Raw genomic sequence first — 11,492 nt, 5'->3', positions numbered from 1 at the left:
TTTATGGTACATATTTTAATAAGAACACTCCACAGCACAACAGATACTAATATAAAGCTAAATATATAAGGCAGAATGTGGCTTTTGGTGGTAGCCTCCTATTTCTTTTCCTTAAAGAATTTGTAGCAATATTTAACCAGTGGGTCTACCTAAGAAGAGAGTTCCAATGTAATTTGAAATCTTTCTATGAATGTTTCATTCAGTTTTGTATTGGAATATTTTTTTTTACCAATCAATTTTTGCTGAAATTTTTAGCATTTTACTTACATTTGTTTGGTTATTTCTAAAAGTACTAAGACTGCCTACTCTCACACTGCCTACTTTTCTTTTCTTCCCTCATTGCTTCAATGAAATGATATCAGTAAGTTGGTATGTATTCTCCTATAACTTTATACTTAAGTAATTAATCCCTATATATACTTATATGTGCTTTGTATTTGTTTTAAATAAATGGATTACATATTATAAATGACTGGAATAATTCTTAGCAGCTTATTGAAATTCAATAGATATAATTAAGCATGGTTTGCATGTCTTAGTATTTTGGTATATTAGGTAATGATAACACTTATGACTAGTGGGAATATAGAGGAAATTATACTTTGACATTGTAGAATAAAATGGGAATTGATACAGCTTTTTTGGAGAGAGATTTGATATCCATTAAAAGGTATATGTGCAATGCTTTGATTATATATGTATCTGCATTCTACAATATAATTTGTGAGGATGACACAAAAACTATTAATTAAATGCATATTGGTGATTATGTTTTTTAAAATGGTGGTGCAATAGTGTTTTAACTTGATGTTATCTTTCTCTTGACTCTATTCTTAAGTTTACTTTTAAAAGAAACCTTTCTGACTTAACAAGTTGCTAAAAAACCCATGTACTTCTTAACTTTTCACTAAAATTGGTAGAAGGGCATCATGTCAAGAGACAGTTGAATATGTAAGTTTAGAACTCAGAAATTAGTCCAGGGATGGGTATTCAAAGTTAGGACATTTCTAGGGTCTTGGTAACATGCTGTTTTAGGGTTACAGTTACCTGGATGTGTGTGTGTGTTTTAATTTGGGGGAGCTGCACAGTTAAGGTTTATGTACTTTTCTCAATCTATGTTAATCTCAATAAAATATCAATAAAATACAAAAATTTGCCTGCTTTAAAGTTTGGCTTCCCACAGTGTACTGCACTTAAAAAATATAATAGACTGTGCATTGTCTGTCTCTTCTTTTTTTTTTTTAAAGTTTTTTTTTTTTTATTATTTATTCGACAGAGATAGAGACAGCCAGTGAGGAGAGGGAACACAAGCAGGGGGAGTGGGAGAGGAAGAAGCAGGCTCATAGCAGAGGAGCCTGACGTGGGGCTCGATCCCATAACGCCGGGATCACGCCCTGAGCCGAAGGCAGACGCTTAACCGCTGTGCCACCCAGGCACCCCTGTCTCTTCTTTTTTTATCTTCTAATTATAAACATGCTCCTCATTGGCAACCATTTTGGCAGAGGAGTGGGGAAATGGAGATCTAGATCAGGGCTTCTCAACCTCGCATTATTACCTTTTCTTTTCTCTCCTGAATAGTTCTTTGTTGTGGGAGGTTCTCCTGTGCATTGTAGGCTGTTTAATAGCATCCCTGGCCTCCATCCACTGAGGATGCCAGTAGCATCCTCCCCATTGGAGTCATGAAAAATATGCCCAGACATTGTCAAATGTCCCCTGGAGAGAAATACTGCTGCTGGTTGAGAATAACTGGTTGAGGCAAACTAGATACAACAAAGAAGAAAGTTTGGGCAGGATCTGGGGTGATGGAATTAGATCACTATCAGGATTAAAACTCAGAAGGTAAACATGCTGAAAACTGGTCATTGAAGGGAATTAGATCAAATTTCAGAAAGCTTAACAAAATTCCAGGAGCAGAATTTATACTCGGGGTTTATAATAGCATCAGTGTCCTCAGTCACAAAACCAATATTTGAAATTCCAAGAGAAGACCAAATTGTCACGCAGTGTTCTTTTGACAAAGGAAAAACCCGTAAACTCACCATTATGATAACTGATTGCATATATTTTCTGACATCTAGCAATGCATACTCTAGTTTTTCTAACTTCGTCTGCATTTGGCCAGTTTTAGCCTTCTTGGGTATTATGAAATGTACTGATGATTTTGAGGAGCAATATTTCATGCACACAATAAAGTTATCTTTTATAATTAAGTAAGCTCTTAGGAGAACAGTTCTTGGTCGGGTGTACTAATATTTTATACCAGCTACTCTGGTGAATGGAGTACCGCCTAATTATTTCTTATTTCCTGTAGCATCTTTAATGGAAAATGTCATCCATCAGCTACTGTACAATGTTTTGATCTAAATGGTTGGATTCACGAGGGTGACCCTGGAAAGTAAAGACATGAATGCATCAGTGAGGGTGTAACTACTGGCAATTTGTTAAGATTTTTATAGCTCATATAGTTAAAATTCCCCCATATTATTATGAACTGTTGTGCTTTAAGAATTAAGTGTTTTCATCAGAGATGGCTCCTGTTGTGTGAAATGTCTTCAGGAGACAAACTATGCATAATGCAGAACCTTGTGAATGAGATATTTACTATTACAGACGAGCAGCAGACTGCCTCTCAGATTTACAGCATCACTGCAGAGCAACACACTCACAGATGCAGACAGGAGGAAATTTATTGTGCTCCTTCAGCGCTGAGAGACATACTTAGAGCATTTTTTATGTAATATGGCTTGAATTAATATATGCTTTTAATTAGTCTAGCTTTCAGAAAACCTGAGAGAACATCAAATCCCTGTTTGGGCACAAAGAATGTTTAAGCAAATGCACTGTCAAAACAATACTACCATGATGTTTTTACTAGATATTATTATGCTGTATCTCAATTAGAACTTTTATCTTATGGATATTAAAAAGCTTGCAGCAGAATTTTTCAGGCTGCACAAGGCACCATCATATTGAAAACTTGTTTTGGGAAATCAAGTGATGCTTAGGCATAGCATATGTTCCTCATTCTCTATTTTTCTTTGCCTTCCCCACCATAGTAAGTTTACACCTACATTGAAGATATTTTGCCCAGATATTAATATTCCTGAGTTTTCTGTTTTGCTATAGAAAAGGTAGGGAAAAAATATATAGGAAAATCTCAGTTGACAAAACATTTCAATCAACCCCATATAGATTTACTAGTCCACATTAAGAGACCTTCTCTATTCAGACTCTCTGGATTTATCATGTATACACACACAGAATTTTAGGGATTCCAAGGGTTTATGAGAGATCTGGCCCTTTCTATGATTGGATGACCATCCGGGTGTGAAGTGTCAGACATGATCAGAGCACAGGGGAAATATTTCAGCATCTCAGTCAGGTGCCAAGAAAAGTTCCAGGTCTTGAATAAATTTTCCCTGTGTAAACAGACTGTCCAAGGAAAATTCAATCCCATTTCTGTTTTGTAATCTCCATGGCTACAAGTGGAGATAGGGGATTTTAGGGGGACAGTCTATTTTTTTTTAAGATTTTTATTTTTTTAAAGATTTTATTTATTTACTTGAGAGAGAGACAAAGAGCAAGGGGGAGGGCAGACGGAGAGGCAGACTCCCCGCTGAACAGGGAGCCCGATATGGAGCTTGATCCCCAGACCCCGGGGTTATGACTTGAGTCAAAGGCAGGCGCTTAACTGATTGTGCCACCCAGGTGCCCCAAATACCCCCTTTTTCTTAAAAGTAGATTCCTAAAGATTGAGATGGCAGAGTCTTTTCAGTAATGGCTAGACAGAGGCAAAGAACCTGGGAGAATATGCTTCCAACAAAATGAGACAAAGAAGGAAATTCAGAGTAAAGTTATTTATTTGTTTGTTTGTTTATTTATAAGAAACTCATTATCTTTAGACTCAAGAAGTGTGGATGCAGACTATACAAGGCCCAGGGTTTTGTGTTTCTTGTATAGACGCAGCAACGGCAAACACAGGGAAATGGGGGGGGGGGGGGGCACATAGTAGATATTTAACTTGGTGGGGATGGTGGAAAAGTGACGATCACTGGGGGTTGGAAATGAGGAGCAGTAGGAAGAGAGCTGTCTTAGATGGAGTCTGGGCAGGCCCAGAGGGGCAGCACCCTTCCCCTGGGGCTCATAGTTGAGAGGGAAGGAAAATGAGGCCCTCCTCTCAGTGCTGAGGACTAGGCTCTTGGCTCAGTCTCCTTCTGCCCTCATTCATGGAAGAGATGCAATCCTTGCCCCCTGACCCCTTTTAAGAACCCAGTGGCTTTCCCCCATTGAGCCTCTGGAAGAAGCTTTTGCTGAACCCAATTCATAAGAGTTGATCATGATGGCACATGAGGGAGGGGCATCCCTGAAGATTTTTGTCCTGGGAATGCGGCCTGGTGAGTCCCCCAGACCACGCTCAGCTGAATCTTCTGCAGCAGCAGCAGTCAGGTGGAATGTGTGAGCGGCGGCATCATTCTTACAGCCTCCAGAGCTCTCAGTAGGACTTGGCCTTGAGTCTCCACCCCAGGGAAGGGTAGTAGAGTCAGCACAGCTGCCACCATCCCTGAGAGGCCAGCCACAAAGCTGACGCCCATGGGTTCCTGGTCCTTTGGCCTGAGCCCACTCAGTCAGCTCTTCACCAGCTCATAGTTGAACCAATAGAGAGCAGAAAAGGGCACATCCCAAAGGACAGTGGGGTCCCAGCCCAGCCACACTGATCACCAGCCGCCCTGGGCCACAGCAGCCCAGACAGGAGCACCAGCCACAGTGTGACATGTGTAGAGCCTGAGGCTTTGTCCACATTAGGTCCAGGGAGTTCATCACAGTCACAGTGCCCATGCAGGCTAGTTCCTCCCCCACTATGTGTGCGAAGAGGTCAAAAGTCAGGGCTTGACCACAAAGGAAAGCCTTGGGTTAGGTTGGTTGTAGGCAGGGGAGTACATGGAAGTGGCTGGCATAGTCACAACTGGGTGGCTGGGAGGCTGCTCCACAGGGTCCTGGTGACCTCGTGTCCCATCATCTTCACAATGGCATCCAGAGTGCCAGAGAAGGGAGGGGGTCCTGAAACCAGGTGGCACAGCAGGTACCATTTGGGCACAGGTACAGGAGCTCCAGAGCACCATTGCAGTACAAGAGGTGCTTCCATTTGGCCTAGCAGAGGCTCCAGAGTCTGCAAGGGGGCATCGGCTTACTGGCCACCAAGGGGCACCTAGACTGCAAGCATACGTTCACCACACCCAGGGGTGTCATGAAGGGGGAGGTGACCACAACCCCAATGCCTGAGGCCACCATTTATAGGAGGGGCTAATGCCCCCAGGGTCCTGGTCAAGCATTTTATAGCTTCAGCGCTGGCTCTAGGCCGGTGCTTATGCAGCAAGTTGCCCATGGTGGCTCCTTGGCCTATGCACAGTCCATATGCCCTCTAATCTTTTTTAATACTCTCCATGTTTTGGATATTTGTTATCTCTGAAATAAGAATTTATCTGGAGCTTGAAACCATCAGAAAACATAATGCCAGATGGAGACCTCTAACTAACAAATTGATTGGTATTAATTATGGCATCTATGTAAGCAATGTCCAAGTGGGAAAATTCCATATCAGTGTGTTTCTATTTAGTCAGATTCGAGAGTCAAGCTTGCCTCACCTACTTCCAGAAATTTCCTAGAGACTGAGATATATATACCTTGAGCTCTCTCCTTCTTTGCAAATCTTTACCTCTCCCAACACCTTCCAACTAGTCTTTCATTCTACTTTCCAGAAAAAACATTGAAGCTATTATTCTCTATTCACCACTACAAAACTACAAAGCTACCAAAATCTTTACCCATCATTACATGTTTTACTTTTATGCATACATTACTTTTTTCTCTTTTATAAAGATAACCTCTCTAGTGTGCTTTAGACATGTTTCCTCCAGATCCCTACCAGATATCAATGCCCTCTCAATTGAATCCTTTTCACTAATACATGCTTTTGTTGCTGAAACATTAAATCTCATATCCCCTTAACAGCCAAACTTCTAAAACTCTTCTAATTTTTTTCCCTCTTTCACTTGCTTCTCAATCTATGGAAGATTTCTTCTCCTTCTACTACTCCTGAAGTAGTTCTCCCTAAGGTTAGCAAGGCTCTCCATGCTGCTAAATGCAATGAATTGATTTCAAATTGGCCTAACTTAATTCTCAATGATTTTTAGTATTCCATTGTGCTGTGTTTTATTCCTACTTGTCTAGTAATTCTTTACCAGCCAAACTTGATATTTCATTTACCTCTAACTGGTAATTAAATATTAAGAACAGAAGTTTATTAAGTCTCTCCTTGGTCCATATCTCTCCATAGTCAAACTTAATCAAACCTTTGGATTCAGTCACCATCTATATTGTGAAGACTCCTGGCTTTTTATATGCAGTTCAGACCTCTGTTCTGAACTCAAATAGATTTAACTCTTTTTTTATTATTGTGTTAGTCATCAAACAATATATCATTAGCTTTTGATGTAGTGTTCCATGATTCATTGTTTGCGCGTAACACCCAGTGCTCCATGCAATACGTGCCCTCCTTAATACCCATCACCAGGCTAGCCCATCCCCCCACGCTTCTCCCCTCTAAAACCCTCAGATTGCTTCCTGGAGTTCATAGTCTCTCATGGTTCATCTTCCCCTCTGACTTCCACCCCCCCTTCATTTTTCCCTTATTTCTCCTAATGTCCTCCATGCTATTCCTCATATTTCACAGATAAGTGAAACCATACGATAATTGACTTCCTCTGCTTGACTTATTTCACTTAGCATAATCTCCTCCAGTCCTGTCCATGTTGCAGCAAATGTTGGGTAATTGTTCTTTCTGATGACTGAGTAATATTCTATTGTATATATGGACCACATCTTCTTTATCCATTCATCTGTTGAAGGGCATCTTGGCTCCTTCCACAGTTTGACTATTGTGGACATTGCTGGTCTGAACAATGGGGTGCATATGGCCCTTCTTTTCACTACCTCTGTATCTTTCGGGTAAATATGTGGTAGGGCCATTGCTAGATCATAGGGTAGCTCTATTTTTAGCCTCTTGAGGAACCTTCACACTGTTTTCCAAAGTGGCTGTATCAACTTGCATTCCCACCAAGAGTGTTAGAGGGTTCCCCTTTCTCCAAAACCTCTTCAACATTTGTTGTTTCTTGCCTTGTCAATTTTTGCCATTCTAACTGGTTTAAGGTGGTATCTCAATGTGGTTTTGATTTGAATTTCCCTGATGGCTAATGATAGCGAACATTTTTTCATGTGTCTGTTAGCCGTTCGTATGTCTTCTTTGGAGAAGTGTCTGTTCATGTCTTTTGCCCATTTTTTGACTTAATTATTTGGTTTTTGGGACGGATCTTGGATACCAGCCCTTTATCTGTAGTGTCAGTTGCAAATATCTTCTCCCATTCTGTAGGTTGCCTCTTTGTTTTGTTGACTGTTTCCTTTGCTGTGCAGAAGCTTTTTTATCTTGATGAAGTTGCAACAGTTCATTTTTGCTTTTGTTTTCCTTGCCTTTGGAGACATGTCTTGAAAGAAGTTGCTGTGGCCAATGTCAAAGAAGTTATTACCTACATTTGCCTCTATGATTTTGATGGATTCCTGTCTTACATTGAGGTCTTTCATCCATTTAGAGTTTATCTTTGTGTATGTTGTAAGAGAATGGTCCACTTTCATTTTTCTGTATATAGCTGTCCAATTTTTCCAGCACCATTTATTGAAGAGGCTGTCTTTTTTCCATTGGATATTTTTTCCTGCTTTGTTGAAGATTAGTTAACCATAGAGTTGAGGGTCCTTATTTGGGCTCTCTATTCTGTTCCATTGATCTATGTGTCTGTTTTTGTGCCAGTACTATGCTATCTTGGTTATCACAGCTTTGTAGTATAGCTTGAAATCAGGCAACATAATGCCCCCAGCTTTGTTTTTCTTTTTCAACATTTCCTTGGCGATTCGGGGTCTTTTCTGGTTCCAGGTGAATTTTAGAATTGTTTGTTCCAGCACTTTGAAAAATGGCATTGGTATTTTGATCAAGATGGCGTTGAAAAGTATAGATTGCTCTGGGTGGCATAGACTTCTGCATCTTTACTTAGATGCTTCCCTTATTTTACCTTTAGTCCCCATTTACAAATCATCACCAAATAGTGCATATTTTATTTTCCCACATCACTGCTATGATGGTGCAAATACAGACAGACACAATTCGTTATTTGTAATGTAGTAAATTCTTAACTAATTTCACTGCATCCATTTTCATCTCCTTATATNATATTTTATTTTCCCACATCACTGCTATGATGGTGCAAATACAGACAGACACAATTCGTTATTTGTAATGTAATTCTTAACTAATTTCACTGCATCCATTTTCATCTCCTTATATTCTGTCTTATAGGTTATCACCAGGATAGTCTCTAAAAATCTCAAAATTAATTTTACTCTCTATTGCACAATTAAAACCTTTCAGAAACTGTCATTGCTCTTTGGATAAAGGATAAATATCCTAAATGGGCCTGTGTTTCAAGCATATTCTCCATGACGTGGCTCGACTCTGCATATCTCTCCGTCCACATCTTGTACCAACCTTCAACATTTTCTCTGAAGTTGAGATGTACTGGCCTCCTTTCACATCCTCAGATTCCTGCACAGGGTTTTTGTATGAGTTGTAGACTCTGCCCAGAAACTTCTTCTTTCAGCCTTCTCATTTCACTTATTTTAGCTCAAGCCTACTTACTTATATAATTGTTTTCCTAACCTGTTGATGTAGTCAAATTCACTTTTAATATTTTTTAATTAATCAAGGCATTTATTTATTTTTCAAATTTTATTGGTGTATAATTATCAAATAAAATTGTATGCATTTAAGGTATAGAGCAGGATGATTTGATATACATATACATTATAAAATGATTACCATAATCAAGCTAATTAACACATCCATCACCTCACATAGTTGACATTTTTTTTGTGTGGTTAAGAACATTTAAGATCTACTCTCAGCAAATTTCAAGTATACAGTATTATTAACTAAGTCACCATACTTTTATTAATTTTATAACTGAAAGTTTGTATTTTTTTTTACCAACATCTCCCTATTTTCCCCACCACCCAGCCCCTAGCAACCACCATTCTACTTTCTGCTTATGTGCATTTGACTTTAGATTCTACATTTTAAGTGAGATTATACAATATTTTGCTTTCTGTGTTTGGTTTATTTCATTTAGCATAGTGTCCTCCAGGTTCATCCATGTTGTTGCAAATAGCAGGATTTACTTTTTTTATTGTATGGCTGAATAATTTTCCATTATATATGTATATACCACATTTTCTTTATCCATTCATGTATTGATGGACATGTAGGTTGTTTCCATATCTTGGCTATTCTGAAAAATACTGGCTGCAATAAACATGGAAATGCATATATTTCTTCAAGATATTAATTTTATACCTTTTGATATATACCAGAAATGGGATTGATGGATCAGGTGGTAGTTTTATTTTTAATTTTTTGAGGAAACCCCATTTTTCATAATGGTTGTACCAATTTACATTCCTAACACAGTGTACAAGATTTACCTTTTCTCCACACCCTCACTGACACTTTTTATCTCTTGTCTTTTTGATAATAGCCAACCTAACAAAGGTGAGATGCTATCTCCCAGTTTTGTTTTGCATTTCCCTGATGGTTAGTGATGTTGAGCATCTTTTCATATACCTTTTGGCCCTATATAAGTCTTTTTTGGAAAAATGTCTAATATTTTTTCTTAAAATCATGTTCCTTTTCTCCTATTATCTCCATTTGTAAGTATACTTTTTCTCGTATCTGTGAAAATTTGCATTTCTGCACCCCTGCATCCTCATTAGTGTTTTTAAAAAACTTTATTGATGTATAGTTGATATAAAAAATTGTATACTTTTAATGTATATGTCTTGATGACTATGGATATATACATACATCTTTAATACCATCACCATAATGAAGATATTAACATATCCATCACCTTTCCTTATGTTTTTGTCTGTGTGTGTTTTTGGGTTTATTTGTTTGTTTAAAAAACTCACTTAGCATGAGGTCTGTTTTCTTCATGTATTTTAAAGTGCACAGTATGTTATTATTAAATACAGGTAATCTGTTTTATGGCAGATCACTATAACTTACAATACATTAAACATCAATACCACATGACCCAGGAATTCTCTTCTTAGCTATATATCCCAAAGAATTAAAAACTGGTGTGCAAACAAAAACTTGTACATGAATGGCTATCACAGCACTATTCGTAATAACTGAAAGGTGGAAATAACCCACATGTTCATCAACTGCTAAATGGGTAAATGTGGTACATCCATGCAATGTGGAGTTACTTCAGTCATTAAAATAAATGAAATACAGATAAATGCTGCAAATTGGATCAGCTTTGAAGGTATGTTGAGTGGAAAAAGCCAGAATAGATAAATTCATAGAGATAAAAAGCAGATTAGAATTAGGAGCTTGGAGGAGGGGATTGGGAGTGACTGCTTAATGGGAATGGAGTTTCCTTGTATGTGATGAAAATATTCTGGAACTACATAGTGGTGATTCTGTCCCACCATAGTGAATATATTAAATGCCATGGGACTGTACATTTTAAAATGGTATAACTGTTAAATATTTATATGTATTTTAACTACACACACACACACACAAATATATGTCAGGGAAAAAGAAACATTAATTCTGTATTCAGTTTTATCTGAATTTTAATCCCAGATCCATTACTTAAAACCATGGGTCTATGAGCAGGCTGGTTATATTTTAGAATCATAAATTAATTGACTATATCATGGAAGGTTGTTCAATTACCAGATATTTACTGAATCAGAGGCTGTATTCTAGGATCTAGGGTAAAATGGAATAAAACCAGCATTGACCCTTCATTCCTGTGGTGCTTACAGTCAAGGAAATAATAAGTCAAATTACTACAGAAATAAAAATATTTTAATAATCCAGTTAATATGTGTTATTGTTTGAATTAGACATATTGAAAATACCCAGTCAAATAATAAATACAAAATTATTATTATTAAGATTAATTTTCCTACTAAAACCTTTTCTATTCCACAGACTGGATATGTTATTGCAGCCATCTTGGAAATGTGTACAGTGAGTCACAGGGATTGACATCTTGACATTTATGTCTCATTCAGTGGAAGCCATCAACATCTCTGAGATTTTTAATATATATTCATGCAGGTGTGAAAGCACATTCATACATGTACAGTACACACACACCCACACACAGAACAATATTGCTGAAAAAACTCAGAATCCCTTTTGTCATGCCTGAAAATAGCTTATTCTAGTGCATATTTTCAATCAACTCACTTTTCCTGCATTTATTTTCTGTATTTAATTTAAGGGAGTCCAGTAAAGCCACAATGACCTTTATGAACTTTAGAACAATCTGAAATCTTTATGTTCTTTTCAAACATAATATCAAATCCCA

The 11,492-nt window shown here is 37.9% G+C and overlaps 1 pseudogene; it reads right to left on the bottom strand.

Moving 5' to 3' along the window:
• Positions 1-4,261: 4,261 nt before the first annotated feature.
• LOC100478324 lies at positions 4,262-5,330 on the bottom strand (annotated as a pseudogene).
• Between the last annotated feature and the right edge of the window lie 6,162 nt (positions 5,331-11,492).

The sequence above is a fragment of the Ailuropoda melanoleuca genome, chromosome 9 (genome assembly GCF_002007445.2).
Source record: "Ailuropoda melanoleuca isolate Jingjing chromosome 9, ASM200744v2, whole genome shotgun sequence".
In the NCBI taxonomy this organism is placed as follows: domain Eukaryota; kingdom Metazoa; phylum Chordata; class Mammalia; order Carnivora; family Ursidae; genus Ailuropoda; species Ailuropoda melanoleuca.
Note: the sequence above shows the minus strand (reverse complement) of the source record. Positions and strands in the feature narration are given on the sequence as shown.